The sequence below is a fragment of the Chrysemys picta genome, chromosome 1 (assembly GCF_011386835.1).
Source record: "Chrysemys picta bellii isolate R12L10 chromosome 1, ASM1138683v2, whole genome shotgun sequence".
NCBI classification, from domain to species: domain Eukaryota; kingdom Metazoa; phylum Chordata; order Testudines; family Emydidae; genus Chrysemys; species Chrysemys picta.
Window position 1 is genome coordinate 134,630,126 of NC_088791.1, and position 24,345 is coordinate 134,654,470.

Below are 24,345 nucleotides of genomic sequence, written 5' to 3' on the forward strand. Positions count from 1 at the left end.
AAATACTCTCTTCTTGCCCTTCCTAAAACATCCTACATTAAATCTGCTATGTATATTACTTTTCAGCCAAAGAAATAATTCTGATATTATCTTCACACGGATCCTTCCAAATCTCTAGATTTAACTGAAGTTCAGAGTTGCCACATGCTAGAATTAAGTTTTTGTTGAACCACATTAAAAAATCATGGAATATCTATTGGAAGTCTGTCTAGAATGGATAGCATTTGATCACTGTTCCTAAGGCACATACATCATTTATTCCCTCTTTTGTAGGGTTTAGGGCCCGTGGTTTTGGAACCATGTAACAGGGCTTGCTGTGTCCTATCCTGCCTTATTTGTTGCAGGCTGCATTTTGTATGCAAGGAAACAACAGACAAAATAGCCTCAAAAGAAAGGAAGAATGAGATAGTTTCCTAAGTTGTCTTTGCCTGAGTTGGCAGCTGCTCTAGCTCATTCAGCTTTTTGTTCTCCAGTGAGTGCTGTGCGTGTGTAGTAACAATGGGGTGATGCAGTTACACTGTAGGCTAATAGTGGAGTTCCGTCAAGTCCATTCATAAATACAGAGAAGGGTGCAGTGCTGTGAAAGCGAGCCAGCTTGCAGAGGAAGTAAGGCCTCCAAGTAATGAGCTCTCCATCACAAACATAGCTGTCAGATCTCATGGACTGGTGATAGACTGTGATCATCTGGTTGGAGGCTTGCCCCGACCTGCGCCACTGCAGATGTGTGACCTGTTCAAGCTGACAGAAGACACTGATAATGAGTAGCAAAGATTCCTCCTCCTATACACACATAGCACTAGTTTAGCTTTGTCTAATGCAACACAAATATTGTAGATTTTCTAGGAATCCCAATTTTTATAAACTCTGACATTATTATTGATATTGTTCTTGTTATTTAATATGTACTTCTGTCATCTGAAGATCTCAAAGTATTTTACTACCATTAAAGGACCACTGTCAACTTGAAATCTCAATTCAGCTTTAAAAATGAGTTAATTTGAGGTGTGATATATGCCCCTGAATTTCTCCTGCCAATTTTTTTGACTTTACATTTATGTTTTCCTAAAAAAATGTTTTCCCCTTGGTTGTGAAAGACCTCCCAAACAACAGGAGAAACTGCCTATCCTGGTATCAAGGGGTAGCCGTGTTAGTCTGTATCCACAAAAACAGCAAGGAGTCCGGTACCACCTTAAAGACTAACAGATTAGTCTTAAGGACTAACAATACCTATCCTGGGGAAACAGTGGAACTAAATGTAAACAAAGTGTTGTCAAATGAACTAAGAAAACTGAAAAATTAGAGGGGGGAAAAACTTGCTTTCCCTGATCCCTTTCAGTTATAGTCATCTTAGGCAGTCCTGGTAACACAGTAAGTAAACAAATTCCGGCAGAAATGTGATTTTATTGACCGTATTTAAGTATGATGATGTCCCTTAAATTAATTTACCTACACAACACCCCTGTGGGAGAGCAAAATATTATTTTCCCTGTTTAGAGATGGGTAAACTGGGCTATACAAGCAAACTTTGTAGCCATAATTCATCACCAGTGAGAACAACAAAAGAAGCATTTTTCTATTTGTAAACTGAATCAATTTGATCTGGAATCAATAAGACACCAACAACATGAAACACAGGATGGCATTTTCACATTATCATTTTTCAGCCCTTGGTTCGTATAGACAGTAGTGTCGCAGAGTTAGGGGCCAGTGTACTGCAAATCAAGTCCCCAATTCAGGAAAGCATCCCTATGCTGGTAGCACATGCACAAGTTACATACAGTTAATCATGTGCTTAAGTGCTTTCAGGAATTGGGGCCCAAATGTGGACCAAGTGGGAATCCAGTCGTCTTTTGTCCTTAGCAGTGTGGATCACACGTTCTATGCTGGAATTTATGCAAATCCTTATTCCTAAATGCATGAGTACTTGCATTCCTGTGCTCTCAAAGCAAAGTGTAAATAACAGGAGACCAGCACTGTTACTGTAATCACCCACTGCACCCCCTTACATTTGTTACATATCTCCACTTTCTTGAAATAAATATTTCTCCTCTTTTTCCTGCTCTGGTTTTTCTTTCTTTAATTTTTTAAAAGAGGTCCTTTTCAGGAATGTTGCTTAAGCGAACCAGAGATATTTGAATAGTCATCAGGTAGGCTAACAGTTCTCTTCTTCAAGTACCAGTAAATACTTAGGAAAAAAAACCCTTTTTTTTGCACAGAGATGTCCTGTGAATTTTTCAGTGTTTTCAGATTGCTGAATTTCATCACTCAGCAAAGCATCCAGACTTTGGATTTAAGCTTTTGAGCTTTGGCAGCAACTGTGAAGTAATGGTGTAAACAAAAGTGTGTGTAATTATAGCTCAGTGGTGTCTTTTAGATCATTTAATTAAAAAAACCAAACAAATAAAAAAACCCACTCTAACATGTTGTTCTTCAGCTAGTTATCGTACAGGGCAAAAATTGTGGTTTGCTTGCAGATGTTTGATTTGCAAGCAGTTCAAAAATAACATGGTTCATTTAATGCTAATGTAGATTGGCTGCAAGCATCTTTGTCACCAGATTGTCTAAACCTGCTCTAAGCACTAGATAAATTGTTTTATATTAGATTTCCAAAATACAGTGACACCTCTCTTAAGTGATCTCTCATAGTCAGACCAAAATTATTTGCTTAGAAGAGGTTAAGTGGAGCAGAATTGTGTTCAAAGCATTTGCGGATATTTTGTGATGGTTTCTAGATGAAGAATGGTGCCTGGTGAGGACGGTGTTTAATAGGCTTTCAGTGTACCCAGATGAGAGTAAATAAAATGAGACTTTGTTACATCAATAGACCTACAGTTTCTGGATTGTTTTTTAGACAATGTTCCATAGCATGTCATCTACTTCCATTGTGCCTCTTTCATATTCCCAGATGTATTTACTCTCTGACTATTCGATGGGCATACCTAAAAGGTTCTGAGGTTCAGATCAGTTTTCATAAGTTCAGATATTTTTTCCAAACCTCATCTTTGGTTAAAAAAAAAAAACAGGCTAGAAATCTTGCTGGATAAATGGCACAGAGGGGTTGGAAACAAACTGTAGATACTTTCATCAAGAGCTCAGTCCTGCAAAGTACTGAGACCCCTCAATTTGAAGTCAGTGGGCCCTAACGGCAGTAGGCATCTCCCAGAAGGTGCTCAGGGCCTGGCAGAATTGGGTCCTAAGCTGCCAATAGAGATCCACACTGGTTCAGCAGTGACTGAAAGTTCTTCTTCTAGTGCTTGCTTATGTCCATTCCATTGTAGGTGTGCGTGCTCGCCACATGCACTGGTGCCGAAAGTTTTTCCTTCAGTGGTATCCGTAGGGGACTGGCTCAGGTACCCTCTGGAGTGGTGCGCATAGGTGCCGGTATAAGGGGCACTGCCGTCTCCCCCTTCCCTCAGTTCCTTCTTACCGCCAGTGACGGTGCTGGAACATCTCCTTGCTTCGGCAAGCTTTTCTGTCTGTCTACTGTGTCTAATAGTGAACTTGTTGTATATAGTTGTTTAAAGTTGTATAGTTAATAGTTCCCTTAGTGTTAAGTTAGAAATAATTAGTTAGTCTTGTATGGGACTTAGCCTAGGGATGGGGCATGCCCTGGTCCCCGGGCTTCAAACCTTGTAACTGTTGCAAAAAACCTATGCCAGTCAGTGATCCCCATAGAAGATGCCTGAAGTGTTTAGGAGAAACCCACATGAACGACAAGTGTCACATTTGCATGAACTTCAGGCCTCAGACCAAGAAGGAGCAGGACATTTGAATCTGAGAGCTCCTTGTGGAGTCAGCCCTCGCTCCGGCCTCGGATCTGATGAGATTGGACTCTGCTCCAAAGCACCATGGCCTCTGACAGGCGCCGATCCCCATCCGCGATACCGGCTAAAAAGCAAAGAAAGGCCAGGAAGGGGCATTATCCTACGTCCCATAAAGGGAAGGAGAGAGACGGAGGAGAGCTAAGACCCACGTGGGGCAGGACTTCCCCTCCGGACGGTGGCCAGGACCCGACTCCCGTTGAGCCGTCAAGCCCACTTCAAGACCTGCCTGCCACGTGGGTAGCAGCAGAGCCACTCAGCACCTGGCATTTCTGTCCACACCGGAGGTCTTTCAGGCAGCTAAGGACATACTGTCCCTCCTGGTGCTGCCCATCCTGGCCACTGAGGTGCCCTGTTCGAGGGATAAACCTGCCTTGGGACCCTTCCAGTGGTCTCCCATCAGTGCAGCACTGCTCCCCACCGCAGAGGGTGTCCCACCAGCGCTCACCTGAACAGCACCACCAGCCCACGGACACAGGTCGGCTGGCCTGCTGGAGTTCCTGGCATCGGTCCCAGGACTCTAGGCAGCATTCCTCAGGCTATAGGCATCAATCATCAGCTATCTGGCAGACCTGCAGAGGCGCATCACCAGTCCCCAGAGCCCTGCTGCCGAGAGCGTCCGAGATGCTCTCCTAGCCCACGGCACTGTTCTGGAGGGTCAAGACGCCGGTCCCTGGAGTCCCGGAGCCGGATCACCGGTACGGATCACCGTGGGCACATGGACGGTCTCCGAGACGTCAGTCTTCTCGCTCCCGTTCCCGCTCCCAGTCTACGGAGTGGCACCGCTCTCTAAGCATGAGGTGTCGGTCACTGGGGTTGTGGCACCGAGAGCCATCACCCCTGTACCGGTCCTCAGTGGAGGTCTGTGACCAGAGCCGAAGGGATCAGGGTAGACAGGTGGCCTCGATACCGTCCTGGTCTCCCAGACAAGTCTATCCCTCCTTGGGCTCTGACAGTGAGGAGGAGAACCTGCACGCAGGCCAGGGCCACCCATTGGGGGCATTGGCATTCCCCTTTGGGCCACCAGTGGCAGCATGGCCCCAGGGCCAGTGGCTGACCCCCTGGCAACTATGGAACCCCTGGGGGTTTCCCCACCCGTCACAGGGACATAGGTCAGTCTTGGAAGCATCTGAAAGACGGTCAGCGACAGTCTCCCGCCCGATCCCTAACTCAGATGCGGAGTCAGAGCAGGCTCCCAGGATCAGCTAGCCTCATCCGAGGCTTCCCTAGCAGAAGCGGTGGAGTTGGCAGACCCACCTGTACCTGCCTCCTCCTCATCTTTGCTCAATGAGGCGATAACAGGGCCCTCTCACTCAGTTCCCCAGGATGATGCAAGGGCCCACCAGGAGCTTTTGAAGAGGGTTGCATCAAACCTGGGACTGGAAGCCGTGGAATTAGTGGAGCCTGCAGACTCCCTGTTCGATGTGCTAAGTGCAGCAGCCCTCTCCAAGGTGGCATTGCCGGTGCATAAGGAAGTGGTGAAAATTACTATGGCCCTGTGGCAGACAGCCTCCTCCCTGCCCCGATCTCCAAGCAGGCGGAAAGAAAATACTACATCCCCGCTAAGGGGTATGAGTATCTTTATACCCACCCTGCCCCAAGCTACCTGGTTGTGTCAGTAGCCAGTGAGCACAATAGACAGGGCCAACTGGAATCAAAGCCTAAGAACAAGGAGACAAAGAGGCTCTATCTCTTTGGTAGAAAGATTTATTCTACGTCCAGCCTCCAGCTGAGAATGGCCAACCATCAGGCCTTACTCGGCAGTTATGATTTTAATATTTGGTAGTCCATGCCCAAGTTTGCAGATTCGCTGCCAGAGGAACCCAGGAGGGAATTCTTGGCTATCCTCGATGAGGGCAGATCTGTAGCCAAGGCGCCCTCAAGCAGCCTCAGATGTGGCAGATTCTGCGGCACAGATCATGGCTTAGACCATTTCCATGAGGCGCGCATCCGGTTGCAGTCATCAGGCCTATCAATGGAGGTTCAACAATCCATCCAGGAACTCCCATTCGATGGCCTGGCACTGTTTTCGGAACAGACATGCAGTAAATTACATGGTCTGAAAGACTCTAGGGCTACCTTGCGCTCCCGGGGCCATTACACGCCGGGGCTGGCAAGGAAGCGGTTTAAGCTGCAACAGCTCAACAGGTTCCGGAGTCAACCTTGATCAGAGCCCTTCTGCAAGAAGGGCAAGGGCTATAAGCGCCAGCACGGCCACCGACCGGCACCCTCAGCTCACTCAAGCTCCACCCATAACCAACCAGGTAACAATCAGGCATTTTGAGGGTGCGCTTGAGGGCAACCTTCCAGCCTGTGTCCTGGATCCAGCACCCCTGTTACCCAACTGTTTGTCCCCCTTCTTCCCTGCCTGGGCCTCTATAACATCAGACCAGTGGGTCCTCAACACAGTAGCAGGAGGATATATCCTACAGTTTATTTCTGTCCCTCCCCATCCCTCTTTAGGGACCCTTCTCACAAGCATCTGCTCACTCAGGAGGTGCAGGGCCTTCTGCAGATGGGAGCTGTGAAGGAAGTCTCTCTGCATTTGAGGGGGAAAGGGTTTTACTCCTGCTATTTTTTGATCCCAAAAGCCAGAGGGGGTCTGTAATAGTTCCGGGGTGGGGCTCGTCCCTTCCAGGGGCGCCTGGGAGCCAGGCCGCCCCGCTACAAAGCTAATAGCAGTTAGGGCCCAGACCTTTGGGCCGGGGTTGAGCTCACAATTGATAGTTCAGGGCTCAGGCCCTTATGCAGGGGCTGAGCACACAATTAACAGTTTAGAGCTCAGGCCCTTATGCAGGGACTGAGCACACAATTAGCAGCTCCGGCCCTGGGTCAGGGTGGGGCAGCAAACCAATAGTCAGTCAGCGGCCCAGGCCTTGTAGCAGGGGCTGGGTCAGTTTGGGTTAGCCCAGGCCCTAGGTCAGGGTGGGGCAGCCAACAAATTGTCTGTCAGAGGCCCAGGCCCCTTGGACAAGGAGGAGGAGAGACTGCCACCCGGCGCGGGATGGCAGGGGGGAACACAGGCCCACCCACTCCACTGTGTTCCAGCCCGGGGCCCTATCCGCAGCAGTCCGTCTGCCGCGCAGTCAGTGGGGATCCTGACCGCAACACACTGACATGGGTTCGGGGTCTGCTATCCCCGGGCCACTTCCCATCTCCTCCTCCATGGGTACCTGTTCCTCCTGAGTTTCGTCTGCTGGGTCGCAGATCATGGGCTCCTCCGGGCCCCGAGCAGCAGGTAGGTTTGTCGCTCCCTCTGGGCCCTCGGCGGGGGGAAGCTCAAACCGCCCCTCAGGATACCGGGCTCTCGGCAGGCTCGGCCAGTCCTCCTCAGGATACCGGGCTCTCGGCAGGCTCAGGTCCGCGGGAGCTCGGGCACCAGCGTCTGTCCTCCCCCGCTGCCGGCCAGCTACTGAACGCTGTGGCCTGGCCTTTATACTTCCTGTCCCGCCCCTTGACTTCCGGGGGACGGGGACAGGCCGCGGTGGCTCCGCCCACTCTGGCGGCTGTTCTGGCTTGTCGCTTCCAGGGGCGCCTGGGAGCCAGGCCGCCCCGCTACAGGGTCTATGCCCCATCCTCGATCTGCGGCGTCTCAACAAGTACACCTCTATCCCGCTATAACGCGACCCGATGTAACACGGATTCGCATATAGCGTGGTAGCAGCGGGGCTCCGGCGGCGCTTTAAAGGGTCCGGGGCTCCAGCTGCTGCGGGGAGCCCCAGGCCCTTTAAATCACCACTGGAGCCCTGCTGCCGCTACCCCGGGGCTGCAGCAGTGGGACTCAGCCGGCAATTTAAAGGGCCTGGGCTCCCCGCAGCGGCCGGAGCCCGGAGCTCTTTATATCACCGCCGGAGCCCTGCTGCTGCTACCCTGGGGCTGAGGCAGCAGGGCTCACTGGTGATTTAAAGGGCCCAGGGCTCCGGCTGCTGTGGGGAGCCCCAGGCCCTTTAAATCACCGCTGGAGCCCTGCCGCCGCTACCCCGAGATAACGGCGTGTCACCTATAACGCGGTAGGGATTTTTGGCTCCTCACGACCGAGTTATATCGGGGTAGAGGTGTATCTCAAGAAGTTGAAGTTCTGCATGGTCTCCTTGGCTTCGATCATTCCTTCCCTGGATCCGGGAGACTGGTACGCTGCCCTCGAGCTGAAAGACGCTTATTTTCACATACCGATATTTCACAGCCACAGACGGTTCCTATGTTTCGTAGTTGGGACCGCCCACTACCAATTTGCAGTGCTCCCTTTTGGCTTAGCAACGGTGCCAAGGGTGTTTACAGAATGCATGTTGATGTTAGCGGCCTACCTCAGATGTTGGGGTATCCAGATTTACCCGTACCTCGAAGACTGTCTCTTCAAGGGCCGCTCCAAGGTCCAGGTTCAGCGGAGCGCTGAGATGTTGCAAGCCACTTGTCAAGCTCTGGGACTGTTGATAAACGAACAAAAATCAACGTTGATCCCGGTCCAACGGATAGAGTTTATCAGAGCGGTACTCGACTCTACCTGAGCCAGAGCATTCCTGCCAGAGGCCAGGTTCAGGGCAATGTCAGATCTGATTGCCAGCATCACTGCCCATCTGCTCACCACGGCCTGGGTCTGTCTTAAGCTATTGGGGCACATGGCAGCATGCACATATGTTGTCCGACATGCAAGACTCAGGCTGCATCCCCTCCAGATGTGGCTGGCGTAGGTCTACTCCCTGGCCAAACATCACCTAGACAAGGTCATCATGATCCCGCCATGGGTACTTATCTCTCTGCAGTGGTGGTCCGACCCGATTCTGGTGTTGCAAGGTGTGCCATTTGCGAGCCCGCGACCCATGGTCTCCCTGATTTTGGATGCATCCAGCCTCGGAACCTCGGTTGGGGAACGTATCTCAATACACTGCAGACTCAGGGGGTATGGTCTTGAAAGAAGCTTGAGTTACAGATAAACATCAGGGAGCTCAGAGCCATCCGTCTGTGTTGCATGTCTTCCTTCCCCAATTGTCTCGTCGGGTGGTGCAGGTGTTGATGGACAACACGGCCTCCATGTTCTATGTCAACAGGCAGGGGGAGCTCGATCGTCGGCTCTGTGCCAGGAGGCCCTCCATCTGTGGGACTTCTGCATTCAGCATGCAGTCCACCTGGAAGCCTCGCACCTCCCCGGCGTCTGGAACACATTGGCGGATTGCCTCAGCAGGTCCTTCTCTCACCACGAGTGGTCCCTTCATTCTGAAGTTGTCAGAATGCTCTTCCAGAAGTGGGGAGCTCCTCGAGTGGACCTGTTTGCCACCAGAAAGAACAGGAAGTGCCATCAGTTCTGCTCTCTCCAAGGCCTTGGCAGAGGCTCACTATCCGATGCCTTTCTCCTGTCTTGGTCAGGGGACCTGATGTATGCCTTCCCACCAGTTCCGCTGATCAGCAAAGTCCTCTCAAAAATCAAGAGGGACAAGGCACGGGTCATTATGATCACCCCAGCATGGCCTCACCGGTATTGGTTTGGCATGCTCATGGACCTGGACATGGCAGCCCCGTGGCCACTTGCCAGCCACCCAGCCCTACTCTCGCAGGATCACGTCAGCTCCTGTACCCGAACCTTGCCTCTCTCCACCTCAGCTTGGATGCTGCGTGACTGAATCCAGAGGAACAAACCTGCTCTAGTCAGATACAGCAGGTTCTCTTGGGGAGCAGAAAGCCCTTCACCAGAGCAACTTACCTGGCAAAGTGGAAGCGTTTCTCTTGCTGGGCGTCGAAGCTGGATATCTCCCCGACCCAGTCATCTCTGCAGTCCATCCTGGATTACCTGCTTCACTTAAAGCACCAGGGCCTCGCCTTCTCTTCAATCAAGGTGCACCTGGCAGCCATATCGACCTTCCATCCTCATATCCAAGATAGATCGGTGTTCTCGCATGAGATGTCGATCAGGTTCCTGAAAGGCCTCGAAAGACTCTTTCCACCGGTCTGGGACCCGGTTCCCCAATGGGACCTCAACCTGGTCCTCTCCAGGCTCACGGGTCCACCTTTTGAGACAATGGCTTCTGGTTCCCTTTCCCACTTGTCGTGGAAGGTTGCATTCCTTGTAGCTATTACCTCAGTGAGACGTGTCTCCGAGATTAAAGCCCTCACTTTGGAGCCCCCGTACATGGTATTCTACAAGGACAAGGTCCAGCTGAGGTCCCATCTGGTCTTCCTGCCAAAGGTGGTGTCGCACTTCCGTGTCAACCAGGATATCTTTCTCCCGGTGTTCTGTCCAAAGCCTCACATGACCAATGAGGAGAGGCGGCTGCACGCTGTAGATATCAAGCGCGCCTTCACTTTCTACCTGGAGCGCACAAAGCCCTTCTGCAGATCAACCCAGCTCTTTATCGCGACAGCTGACAGGCTGAAGGGCCTTCCGGTGTCCTCTCAGAGGATTTCAAATTGGATCACCCCCTGCATCTGTACTTGTTACGAGTTGGTGCAGGCTGTGCCTCCACTGATAGTGAAGGCTCACTTGATTAGGGCTCAGGCGTCTTTGGCTGCCTTCCTGGCACATGTCCCTATCCAGGACATGTGCAGGGTCGCGACATGGTCTTCGGTACACATGTTTACGATGCATTACACTATTACCCAGCAAGCTAGAGATGACGCTGGATTTTGAAGAGCTGTGTTGCAATCGACATGTCCATGAACTTCTACCCGCCTCTGGTGGTGCTGCTTGGGAGTCACCTACAATGGAATGGACATGAGCAAGCACTCGAAGAAGAAAAGACGGTTGTGACGGGTTGGATCAGAGAAACACCCTTGGGACTGCCAACTGATGTGCCAAGACTACTTCTGCCCCTGCTTTCCCTGCCAGCCTGGGACTCCAGCAGCCTATCTTGTTGAGCCAGACACACCAGTCTGCTCCAACACAGACCCAGGGCCTGAACCACGTGCTCCAAAGCTGCAGACTTAACTGAAAGCAGCTTACAGAGGCGTTCCTGTCTTTAACACTCAAATACTCACCTCCCACTGGGGTCCAAACCCCAAATAAATCCGCTTTACCCTTTATAAAGCTTATACAGGGTAAACTCATAAATTGTTCACCCTCTATAACACTGATAGAGAGATATGCACAGCTGTTTGCCCCCCTCAGGTATTAATACATACTCTGGGTTAATTAATAAGTAAAAAGTGATTTTATTAAATACAGAAAGTAGGATTTCAGTGGTTCCAAGTCGTAACAGACAGAACAAAGTGAATTACCAAGTAAAATAAAATAAAACACGCAAAACTAAGTCTAATACAGTAATAAAATTGAATACAGATAAAATCTCACCCTCAGAGATGTTTCAATACGTTTCTTTCACAGACTGGACACCTTCCTAGTCTGGTCACAATCCTTTCCCCTGGTACAGCCCTTGTTCCAGCACAGGTGGTAGCTAGGGGTTTTCGCATGATGGCTGCCCCCTTTTCTCTGTTCCACCCACTTATATATCTTTTGCATAAGGCAGAAATCCTTTGTCCCTCTGGGTTCCTCCCCTGCCTTCTCAATGGAAAAGCGCCAGGTTAAAGATGGATTCCAGTTCAGGTGACATAATCACATGTCACTGTAAGACTTCATTACCCACTTTCCACAAGTAAAATAGAGCCATCTATAGACAATTGTCCTGGTTAATGGGAGCCATCAAGAATCCAAACTACCATTAATGGCCCACACTTTGCATAATTACAGTAGGCCCTCAGAGTTATATTTTATATTTCTAGTTTCAGATACAAGAGTGATACATTTATACAAATAGGATGACCACACTCAGTAGATTATAGGTTTTGTAATGATACCTTACAAGAGACCTTTTGCATGAAGCATATTCCAGTTACATTATATTCATACTCATCAGCAGACTTTCATAAAATCATATAGAGTGTAATGTCACAACGGTTACCTTTTGTAACTGTTGTTCTTCGAGATGTGTTGCTCATGTCCATGCCATGACTCACCCTCCTTCCCCTCTGTTGGCATTCCGGCAAGAAGGCACTGAGGGAGGTGGGAGCCGAGGGCACCCCTTATACCGGCACATATGCGCGCCACTCCAGAAGGCACCAGAGCTGGTCCTTTATGGTTACCACTGAGGGAAAAACTTCTGGCACCGGCGGATGTGGTAAGCACACACACCTACAATGGAATGGACAGGAGCAACACCTCTCGAAGAACACCAGTTACCAAAAGTACACATCTTTTCTTGCCACTGGCTGTTTGGTGGCCTATGTAAAATGAATCTGGTGATCCCAGTCTAGTTCTTACTGAAGAACCCTGTCCCCAGAGGCAGTGGGTGCAGTATGTGAACATACTCACAGTAAGTGAGGCAGGAGGTGAGAGAGAAGATTTAAGGATAAAACTGTTTTCCTTATTCTGATAACATTCCTTGTTCAGCATTAGACAAAAGTATCTCTTGTGATTCTTTAGGGGTTAAGATGGCATTGATGCTTCCCATTCTGTCCTGTGGATAGAAGGCTGCAGCAAAAGGCCAGTGAAGTCAGTTGAAAGACGCTATCCGTTGACTTCAATGGGCTTAGGATGAGGCCCAAAGAGAATCCCTGGGTGTGTGGCTTGAGAGAGGACTTCAAGATCAGCCCTATATAAACTTTATAAAACAATAAAAATGTATTTGTGTTCTTCCTTTTTCGGCTTTTATTTTTCACTTTGGGCCTGACCTTGCAAGGTGCTGAGTACTTCCTGCACCTCCTTACCTCAGTGAAATCAATGACAGTTGAGGGCACTCAATATCATGCAAGTTCAGGCCTGTACCAGCCTGTTCTAAAGCCCATTGAAATCAATCGCAAAATTCCATTGACTTCAGTGGTGCAAAGTTGGACCCTATTTCCAGAGATGGATGGGAGGCTCACATACCAGATTGCCAGATGCAAACATCTTCATAAAAGCCGTATACATGTATTTAAGTTTTAAAAAGGAGAATATGGAAAAATCAGTGAGAACATGCATTAACTTGGTGCTGAAAAGTTAAAGAAATGAATCGCATATAGTACCAGGCTTTTCCAAGTACTATAGGCCTTGTCTTATGGATTTTTTTAATATATGGAGATATCCTATCTCCTAGAACTGGAAGGGACCCCAAGAGGTCATTGAGTCCAGCCCCCTGCCTTCACTAGCAGGACCAAGTACTGATTTTGCCCCAGATCCCTAAGTGGCCCCCTCAAGGATTGAACTCACAACCCTGGGTTTAGCAGGCCAATGCTCAAACCACTGAGCTATTCCTCCTACCCATTTCATTGATGAATTATTGTTTTAAAACCAATCTTCAATCTGAACACCATATCCAGAAACACAAACATCTTATTGTGGGCCCCAGTATAATATAAAAAGCCATGCACACACATAGTAGTCCAGATTCTGACCGGAAATACCTTGTAGGCTTCAGCTATAAAATGAGGACCGAGGTACTGACCCACTTTTGTATTAAGTGCTTTGAGATTCTCAGGCCATGCCTACGCTATACAATTAAGTTGACATACAGCCGCCACAGTAGTTATGTTGATTTTGCATGTTAACACTATGCTCCCGGTGTCGGTGGTATACGTCCTCACTAACAGCACTTGCATCGATGCAGAGAGCAGTGCACCCGGGGTAGCTATCCCATTGTGCAACTCGCCACCATGTAGCACAGGGTGTTTTAGTGCATCATGGGAGCAAATGAGTGGTGCGGGGGTGACTGGAAACATGGGTTCAACGTCCCATGATGCAGTTTTCTCCATCCCATTATTCCATGGGCATCTCTTTTAAAAAGCCCTGCAAACCTGCACGTTTGCCATCTCTGCGAGAAGCATGGATCCTGCACTGCTCTGCTCTTCAGTATTGTGATGAGTGTTACGACCACAACATGCCTGATCCTGAAGTGTTTCCAGAGTCATGAGGTGGAATATGATGATTCCTTGCAGGCTGCCTTGCTGTGCTCCATGGAAAGAAACAATTCAAGGCTGTTGTTGGCAGTTACGGAGAAACTTCACACAGTGGACCGCCGGTTCTGGGCCCAAGAATCAAGCACTGACTGGTGGGATTGCATCATTATGCAGTGGCTGCAGAACTTTTGGATGCCTAAGGCCATATTCCTGGAACTGTGTATGGAGCTTGCCCCAACTCTCCAGTGCTGTGACACCAAATTGAGAGCTACACTCACAGTGGAGAAGCGAGTGGTGATTGGTGTGTGGAAGCTTTCAATGCCAGATTGCTGTTGATCAATCAGGAATCAATTTGGAGTTGGAAAATCCACCATGGGAGTTGTTGTGTTGCAAGTGTGCAGGGTCATTAATTGTGTCCTGTTACGAAGAACTGTGACTATAGGCAACGTGCAGGACATAGTGGATGGTTTTGCAATAATGGGGTTCCCTAACTGCAGTGGGGCAATAGATGGCACGCATATCCCTATTTTTGCACCAGACCACCTTGCCATGGAGTACATCAACAGAAAGGGGTACTTTTCTATGGTATTGCAAGCACTGGTGGATCACCAGGTCGTTTCACTGACATCAACATGGGCTGGTCAGGGAAGGTGCACGATGCACGCACCTTAAAGAACACAGGCCTGTAGAGAAAGCTGCTAGTAGGGACTTTCTTTCCAAACCAGACAATTACCACTGGCATGTTGAAATGCCGATAGTAATCTTGGGAGACCCAGCCTACCCCTTACTCCCATGGCGTACATTAATCAGCACGACCCCAACAGGGAGTGCTTCAAGCACAGGCTCAGCAGGTGCAGAATGACAGTTGGATGTTTGAAAGGCTGCTGGCGCTATCTACTCACAAGATTAGACCTCAGTGGAGAAAATATCACCATGGTGATAGCTGCCTGCTGTGTGCTTCATAATATCTGTGAAGCAAAGGGGGGAGCGGTTTCTGCAGGGGTGGAGGTGGAATGGCTGTCTGCTGCTTTTGAGCAGCTAGATACAAGGGCTGTAAGAAGAAATCAATAGGGGACTATGCGGCTCAGGGAGGCTTTGAAGGACCATTTTAACAATGAGCCACAGTAACGTATGTTGCTGTAGTCTTCTGTGCCGGGCTTTTTTTTTTTTTTGCACCCTAGTATGACCATTGTAATGAGTGTTCTGTGTGTGGTAATATAACATTGCAAATGCACCTATTGCTATTATCTGTGAATGATGTCAGCCCCAGTCAGCATATGTTATGAACTAATAAAGATGAATTAAGTTTCCATAAATAGACTTTTATATCGAACCCATACAAAGATAAGAATGGCCATACTGGGTCAGACCAATGGTCCATCCAGCCCAGTATCCTGTCTTCTGACAGTAGCCAGTGTCAGGTGCCCCAGAGGGAATGAACAGAACAAGTAATCATCAAGTGATCCATACCCTGTCGTCCATTCCCAACTTCTGGCAAACAGAGGTTCTGAACACTTCAAAGATGATTTTACATCCCTGCCATCCTGGCTAATAGTTCATCCATGAACTTATCTAGCTCTTTTTTTAACCCTGTTATAGTGTTGGCCTTCACAACATCCTCTGGCAAAGAGTTCCACAGGTTGATTGTGTGTTGTGTGAAGAAATACTTCCTTTAGTTTGTTTTAAACCTGTTGCTTATTAATTTAATTTGGTGACACTTAGTTCTTGTGTTATGAGAAGGTGTAAATAACACTTCATTATTTACTTTCTCTACACCAGTCATGATTTTATAAATCTCTGTCATATCTCCCCTTAGTCATCTCTTTTCCAAGCTGAAAAATCCCAGTCTTATTAATCTCTCCTCATATGGAAGCTGTTCCATACTCCTAGACATTTTTGTTGACCTTTTCTGTACCTTTTCCAATTCCAATATATCTTTTTTGAGATGGGGCAACCAGATCTGCTCACAATATTCAAGATGTGGGCGTACCATGGATTTATATAGAGGCAATATGATATTTTCTGTTGTCTCACCTGTCCCTTTCCTAATGAGTCCCAACATTCTGATAGCTTTTTTGACTGCTGCTGCACATTGAGTGGATGTTTTCAGAGAACTATTCACAGTGATTCCAAGATCCCTTTCTTGAGTGGTAACAGCTAATTTAAACCCCATCACTGTATATGTCTAGTTGGGATTATGTTTTCCAATGTGAATTACTTCGCATTTATCAGCATTGAATTTCATTTGCCATTTTGTTGCCCACTCACCCACTTTTATGAGACAAACATATTTAAAACTGAATGAAACTTTATAAATACATGGGAAAGAACCTCTGAAAGGGAAAGAAAAGTAATTTCCATTTCACAAACACACATACATTGACCTGTGAGAGACACAGTTGGTGTATGTGCCGCTGTGATTTCTGTACTCTCCCTCAGGGTGGAGTGGTAGGATTATTGCACTGGTTCCAGATGTAGGGTGGTCCCGGAATGCAGTTCTCTGTGGGCTGCAGGAGAAGGCTAGAACGGATCTGTTGAGCCTGAAGGTCAGTCAGAGACGGCAGCGTGTCTGTTTGCTCCCTGAGAAGTGTTATCATCTCTTGCTGCCTGTTTCTCCTGTCCTCACTATCCCTGTCCATTGTGTCCTTGAACTTCATCCTCCCAGCCCTCTGCTCGGTATCTGAAGCACCGAGGCTCTCAGGATCTCCTGGAACATGTCTTCCCTTGTCCTCTTCTTTCTCCTGTTCTGGCTGAGCCGCTCTGCTGGTGTGGATGGAGAGACCCTCAAGGCCACTTTTGCAGCTGCAAAAGAAACAGTGGACAGAGGTACTACTGTGAGTGCATTCACTCCGCTTGATCACACAAGTTACAAGCACTACAGTCTCACTTCTGCTTGTGACTTTAACTGATATCTCACCCCTGAGGGTAACAGAGGCTGAAAGGGAACAGCTCCTGCACACATCCGGCTGCAGACCGAGTCTGTATGGTGCTAGCCTGTGTACTGCAGTGGTGCCTGCTGAAGTAATTGCTGAGTGTTGTGGGAAAGCATCCTACTGCGGCAGAAGAAATAAGGCAGCCCTCCTCAGAAACCTTTGGCAGAGGATTGCATACTGCCTCCAGGAAAGCTTCCTTGAGATCTCTGTGGAGGATTCACAGGCCTTCAGTACACATAAACAAACTGTTCTGCAGGGCTCCCTCTGCCCAACTGTTGAGAAGCAGATCGCAACTCTACCTCTTGGTTATTTCGCTATCTCTTGCAGCGTGACTAAAAAAGAGTAAATGAACAGATGTGTCCCTACAATGTCAAAACAAACCACATACTTACCAGAGGTTCCTTCCCCTGCATAAGGCTCACCAGCCTTGAACTGCTGGGACTTGTTCGACTGCTCAGGAGTCAAAAAGAGGTCCTGACTTGCAGTGCCACTGGATCCCCTGGTCGCCTGTTCCCCATTCTCCTCCTCCTCTTCCTTGTCCAACACCTCGTTCTCAAGATTCACTGTGGGTGGCCTGTGACTCCAATTCCCCCGAAGTATCCATGGGGCTCTTGGGGATGGTGGTTGGGTCACTGCCGAGGATGGCATGCAGTTCCTTGGAGAAGCGGTATCTTTGCAGCTCTGCACCAGAGTGGCTGTTTGCCTCCTCTGCCTTCTGGTATGCCTGCCACAGCTCCTTGATTTTCACACGGCACTGCTGCATGTCCCTCTTTTAGCTCTTCTCCCCCATGCTCATAGATGTCGACGTTTCTACGGCTGGATCGAAACTGTGCCTGCACAGCCTCTTCTCCCCACAGACCCAGGAGATCCACCACCTCCTGTGTCCTCCAGGTAGGAGCACGTTTGCTCTGTGGAGCTGGCATATTCAGCTGGGCAGTTACTATGTGTGTTCTCCATGCGAAGCAAACAGCAAATGGAATTTAAAATTCACAGGGCTTTTAAAGGGGAGTCATGTAGCTGTGTACCTGGCTGCTGAGCAATGGAGTTCAAAATAGTGACCAGAGTGGTCACAGTGGGGCATTGTGGGACACCTCTTGGAGGCCAGTAAAGTCGACGTAAGTTATGCAGTGTCTACACTGCCACTATGTCGACCTAACTACGTTGACCTAAGCGATTTACCTCTCGTGGAGGTGGAGTTATTAGGTCGGCGTAGTGGGCGAGTTACGTCAGCGGGAGCAACATTGTAGTGTGGATACTTACAGAGTAAAGCAGCTTATGTCGACCTAACTCTATAGTGTGGACCAGGCCTCAGATGTAATTGTTACCCAGGGACTTCTTGATGCCAGCTGGCAGAGGGCATAACAGGTGCATATGGGTTACAGGAATCCCAGGGTCTGGTATTTTTAGTTCACCAAAGAGTGTCATGTGAGGACTCAAAGCCTGTGTCACCCTGGTCATCAGTATCACTGCAAAATGCACGTACAGATGTTGTGTAAGGAGTTATGTATATACACTGACAATTATGTTCTTAAGGTCTGCATTAAGGGAGCGGTCACCATCAACAGTGAAAAGCAGGTTTTCTTTCAGACGAGGAATGTTTATCTGTCTGGCTGTTTGCCTGTAAATTAAGTATTGTATGGTTCACAATAGGCCTCCACTCAAAAGTCTGAGCTGCATGCTAATAGAAGGATTCTGAAATCTTCAGAGAGGAAATTAACAAGAAGATGGAAACAGCAGAGGTCAGCTTGTTTAGGGGTAATACAATGAACTTTTGAAATTGTACCCAAGGTACAGATGAACCCCTAGATATTTGTTCAGTCTGTAAGGACAAGCTGTCAGCGGGCATGATTTTATGAAAAGGGGTCTCCACCAAACTGGTTCAAAACACTGGGGAAAGAACTTGGGGTACGTGTTCTTGCAGGAGATAGACATTCCTTGTTAGTTACGTTTAGTTTTCAAAAAGCGTGTTATGATTTTGTTTTATATGTAACCATTTGTTTCCAGTATTCTTACTCACTATCACTTGAATCTCTGTGCTTTGATAATAAACTTATTCTTGTTTTCCCTATAAATACATCTAAGTGCTGTGTGTTCAGCAGAGCTGTTTTCTAAGGTGTAACTAGAGAGCTGGGGTGTACAGTTCCTTTGGGAACGGTGAGCCTGGTAATTCTAGGAGAGTTCAGTGGATAAGGGGCTGGACACTACAGGGAATGCTCGGAGAACTTGGGGTTGGTGCGTGCCTATTGCTAACCAGTACAGAGAGAGCGAGGCCTGGAGGGCAGTACTTCTGCTAACAGAAACTGGTGGTTTCAGGGAGCTGATCCACTGCAGGCACAGACAAAACTTCCTCACACTAAGGGCAGGGTGTGGTGAGGTGCCTCACAGCCCTGGGAAGTGTCATTTTAGGACTCTGCATAAATTAAATGGATCATTATTTGTTTTTGCAATGAATTATTACTATTAAAAATGTATAATATTATAAAAGTGTTCTGAAACTGACTTAACTGGGTGAGGATTTTCAGGATTTATGTTATATGCAAAACCCTGCAATTATGTAGAGAATTGGGTTGTGAAGCACTGAGATTGGTACTTGGCTGTGCGAATGCCTGGTTTGTTTTAGAAAGACATTCTGGTTTGCAATTTTGGCCCTTAATGTTTTAAAGGCATACTGAGATCTTTGTATGAAACGTGCTTTATAAATGCAAAGTTTCATGATATTCTGCAAATGGATATCATCATTCTTCCATTTTTTTATTTCTGAGCCTGATCTACACCATTTTGCCATCAACTTCAATGGGAGCAGTGTCAGGCCCTGTTTGAAGGAATGTTAGCATGGCTGGAAACTTTTATTTGTTGGTAGGGAGATGTATACACTCAACGAAATCCTTCTGGTGTGGGGGGCTCATCTGTGCTGGTAAACTCCTGTGTGACCGTGGGGCTCATCAGTTGATTACCTTGCACTTCTGTCAATCTAGCTGCAAAAACTGTTTGAAAACAAGATATTGTGCCTGATGATAGATTATATGCATTTGCTTAGGTCTTCTCCAGTGAACACAAGCACACCACATCAGCAGCAGTTTATGGAAAAGGGAAACAGACCACAAACAGACAACCAATTCTGTTGCAACTAGCAGTTGCCGGAATATGCTATAATGGACTCACTGGACATTTTAACATAAGCCCAGTCATTTTACTAACCCGTGGAACATGATATTACAGTTACTACCTCTTAAATATGTGAATGTTGGTAATGGACTTAGAATGCACATGTGTTCTTGAGCATGGGATTTATTTGAATTTTTGAGGGTTTTTGGCAGCAATATATTTGGGATGAGAGGCCCAGCCCTCACCATTAAATGTTCAATTCCCTGACTATAAAAAGCGTCCAACCATTTCCCAGCAAGATGAAAAAAAGCAAAAGTTCTCACCTTAAAATAACTAGACAGATTTGTCATCACCAGCAGGACCATTAAAAACAAAACAATCAGTCCCCCTACACACCTCTTGCAAAAAAACCCAACAGAAATACTCCAACATCTAATGGATACAGCATTGTAAAAAAATCCAGATTTTTTGCTTCACCTCTCATCACCAATAAATCCAGGGTATTTAGTTACTTTTTCTCAGTGACATGTACAGTATCCTTCACTTCAATCTTCCTGCTCCATTCTTAGCAAGCTGGGTATTCAAACTTCACATCTCTCCAAGAGCAGGAATCCAGTAGGTTTCAGTCCCTTGCTTTCTGATAAGAATGTAGCATGTATGCAGAGAATAAGGAGGGATAGACAGCACAATGCACCTCATACCAAAGAAATTGGTAGGAGGTCTAATTTTAGGCCTGACATAGGGTCACCAATTTTGGTTGGACATATTCCTGGAAGTTTCATCACATGACATAATCTTTAATGATTAATCTTTAATTCCTGAAGACTACAGGACTCCTTTTACAATAAGGCATCAGAGTCTTTTGTAGATTCACCAAAACCAGAGAAAACGTGGTTTTGGTAATTAAGTGTCTTAATATGAGTAACTCCTGCTGGCATGGTTGCTACATGAGTTCTTAATACAGGATTATGGGCAAGCCTTCTTGCTCTGGTATGGTGCACAGACAGTGTGCACAAATACCTGTTGTTGGAGTGCAGTTAGCATTTTGAAACATGTCCATTCAATGACTGATCCAGTGTGCTGACAGTACATGTAGTCCAGTGGATAGGGTACTAGACTATGAGTCAAGAGATCAGCATTCTATTCCTGGCATTGCCACTGACTCATTGTGTGGCCTAGTGCAAGTCATATAGGCCAGCATTTTTAGACACGACCTCCCACTTTAGGCACTGCATTTTTGGGGGGGAGGAGGTGTCCAACTTGAGACACTATCTTGAGTTTCTAAGGTGCTGAGCATCCCCTGCTCCCATCGACTTAACTGGAGTTGTGGTTGCTCAGTGCATCTGAGTATTAGCTAACTTAAATTGTTACTCGTTGTTTGTGCCCACAATATACCTCGAATCTCCAGAGGACAACAGGTCTATTCACAGAGTGTGGGTATGAATGCAGAGAGACAGAAATAAGGGTGTTTCATGAAAAGCGCATATGAAGAATTACATTCTGGTTAGTTGTCCTAAGAAAAACTGACCCCAGGAAATTAAAAGGAATATGCTGTGGAATGAATACATGATGTACACTCTCCTTCTTCTGAGGCTAAGGTACGTCTTAGAGGGTTGTCTCATAATCATCACAGTACAGAGTGAATATATCTGTCATTAGGGGCACATTACTATTTTAGACAGATTGCCATAAACTAGAGCAGCCTCTGGGGTTCCTCTAATTTATGATAAGGGTTACACCGGGGTAGGCAACCTATGGCACGCATGCCAAAGGTGGCACGCGAGCTGATTTTCAGTGGCACTCACACTGCCTGGGTCCTGGCCACCGGTACAGGGGGCTCTGCATTTTAATTTAATTTTAAATGAAGCTTCTTAAACATTTTAAAAACCTTATTTACTTTACACACAACAATAGTTTAGTTATATATTATAGACTTATAGAAAGAGACCTTCTAAAAATGTTTAAATGTATTACTGGCACTCGAAACCTTCAATTAGAGTGAATAAATGAAGACTCGGCACACCACTTCTGAAAGGTTGTTGCCCCTGGGCTACACTTATGCCAAAGAGCAGGCCAGATTCTGCATAGTGCAAAGGTGACTTAAAAGACATTGTTGTCCCCACTGCACTTCATGCGACATACAGCCTAGAATCTGGTCCCTGAATTCTGTGCCAAGCTTTTCCAAAGTGACCTTGTGTAAACTCTTAGTTCCCCTTCTGTAAAATGGGAAGAATGGTAGTTGCCTGCCTCCTTAAGGTAGGGGTATGAGGCCTTGCTCAGTAATGACTGTGAAGTGCACAGGCTTATTAACACCAACAAGTGAAAGAGATGACACTAGAACTCATGGTTTCTCCCTTATGCCCAGCACATCTTCTCCCCAGTGGAGCAAATATAGTGAGTGTTGGCACCTCAAGCCAAAGAGAATGTCATTTCCCCACACTTTAATCTCTGCCTTCTCCTAGGCTAAGGGGCCACAACAGCAGCTACTTTATCTGTTACATCCATATTACATCCAGAGCTCTAGCTCTGTTCCTGAGGCATGTTTCAGTGTAGTTGGTATGTTAGGGGGCTCTCTGGGGCTTTTAGCAGCAAGGCTCTCATGGGCTCTACTGAGCATGTGCAAAAGACAATTTTCAGAGGCTTATAACTTGGTTAAGCCTGGGTGCATGTTCATGGGGAGAGCATATAGCACCTGACCCCCACACTTCTCCTAATCCAAATTGGAAGGTCCTACTCCAAATTGTGAAGGTGCTAGAGCTCTTCAGAGAAACTGTTGGGATTTTTTTTATTGTCAAACTACCTGCTTTCCCTAGTCTCATTCTTGGAAATGGCAGAGCTGTATTTGATTAAATTTTCCCAGATCAGGTCAGCCTGAGACAGAGAGTAAGCATGGAAAATTTCAGCCCAAGGGATAGAAGTTTGGCAAAGTTACAAGCAGCTGAAAGCAGTGGCTTATAATGGAAAGTTTTAAGCAAATTGAACTATGGGAATCACCACTTTCTTCACCTATTGTTAAGAGTTTAATATCAGTCTCACCGATCTTTGTTGGGGCTTTGTTGGAGCACAGAGCCATGGGTTAAAGAGGCACATAGCTATGACAAACACAGAGAAGTAACAATCCACCCACTGCACATCACACGGACATGACACTGCAGCACAGATTTCATGTATTGCCTTGCTCTCTGCTAGTGATCTGACAATGGTATTGATCAATGTTATTCTCGATAAGGGAACAAACAGTTGATTCTGACTGTTAAGCTGGAAAATACGACACCATCCTGGTCCAGTTTTGCTTAGGCAATAGTGATGAACTAGCCTCTTGTTACTGATGCTCTAATGGTACTGCCATGATCTGTACCTAGCTGACTGATGCTAGAACTGGATAGTGGCCTCCATATCCTTGGTAAGTTTCTTGTTCATGATAGGACTAATGTCTCATCCAGTCCACTCTTCCTTGTATCGAATCAGCATAACAAACCATCCCCTTGTACTCTTTTGCTGGTATATCTACATGTACAAATAATGTTTGGGAATGGTGCTCCACCATATAGGCATGGTAGTTTCTTTGCAGAGAGAGGGTGTGACTTTACTGCTAGCACTGAGTCTCCAGGGTCCAACAAAAAGTGGTATTCCTGGCACAGCATGAATTTTATCCCCTGGAATAATCACACCAGCACAAATGGTATCAAGCACACAAATGGAGCGGACATGCCCAGACATGACTTACGCTTGCTTTCCCAGTCAGGCTGGGACAACACATGTACATTGCAGGCCTGGGATGAAGCATACCTGTGTGCAGACTTCAAACTCCACTGGTTGCCACTATGTGGGTGAGGGTGAGGGGGCTTCCCAGATAGGCCCTGCTTTGATCCACTGTACTGCAGTACTTTATACTGTTCCCGACTCGACCACTGACTCCGTGTGTGACCTGATGCAAACCACTTCACCTCTGTACCTCAATTTCCGAGTCTGTGAAATGGGAATAATGATACTTATCTAATCCTCTGTATAAAGTGCTTTGAAGTCTATGACAGAAACATGGTTATTGATATTTGTAGTTTTCCGATATTACTACAGTAGAACCTCAGAGTTACAAACACTTTGGGGATGGAGGTTCGTAACTCTGAAATGTTCAAATGAACAAAACGTTATGGTTGTTCTTTCAAAAGTTTACAACTGAACATTGTCTTAAGACAGCTTTAAAAATTTACTGTGCAGTAGAAAAATGCTACTTTTAACCATCTTAATTTAAATGAAACAAGCACAGAAACAGTTTCCTTACCTTTTAAAATCTTTTTTTTTTAAACTTTCCCTTTATTTTTTAGTAGTTTACCTTTAACACAATACTGTACTGTATTTGTTTATTATGGGGATGGTGGTGGTGGTGTTTTTGTTTTTGTCTCTGCTGCTGCCTGATTGTGTATTTCTACTTCCAAACGAGGTGTGTGGTTGACTGGTCAGTTTGTAACTCTGGTGTTCGTAACTCTGAGGTTCTACTGTATTGTTGATTATTGCTCTTTTAATTTTGCCTGCACCCTGAATGCCTGAATGTTTCAGTGAGACATAAGTGTCCTAGCTTTGGCCTGCTCTTTCCCCTGTTGTTGGAATCATTTTGGTTCTTTGAATTT

General features: G+C 46.9%; 1 protein-coding gene across 1 annotated transcript in view; it reads left to right on the plus strand.

The window, feature by feature from the left end:
* The window catches only part of CCND2 (cyclin D2), a 59,295-nt gene that overhangs the window by 32,842 nt on the left and 2,108 nt on the right, over window positions 1–24,345 (plus strand). The gene's annotated exons all lie outside the window — the stretch shown is intronic.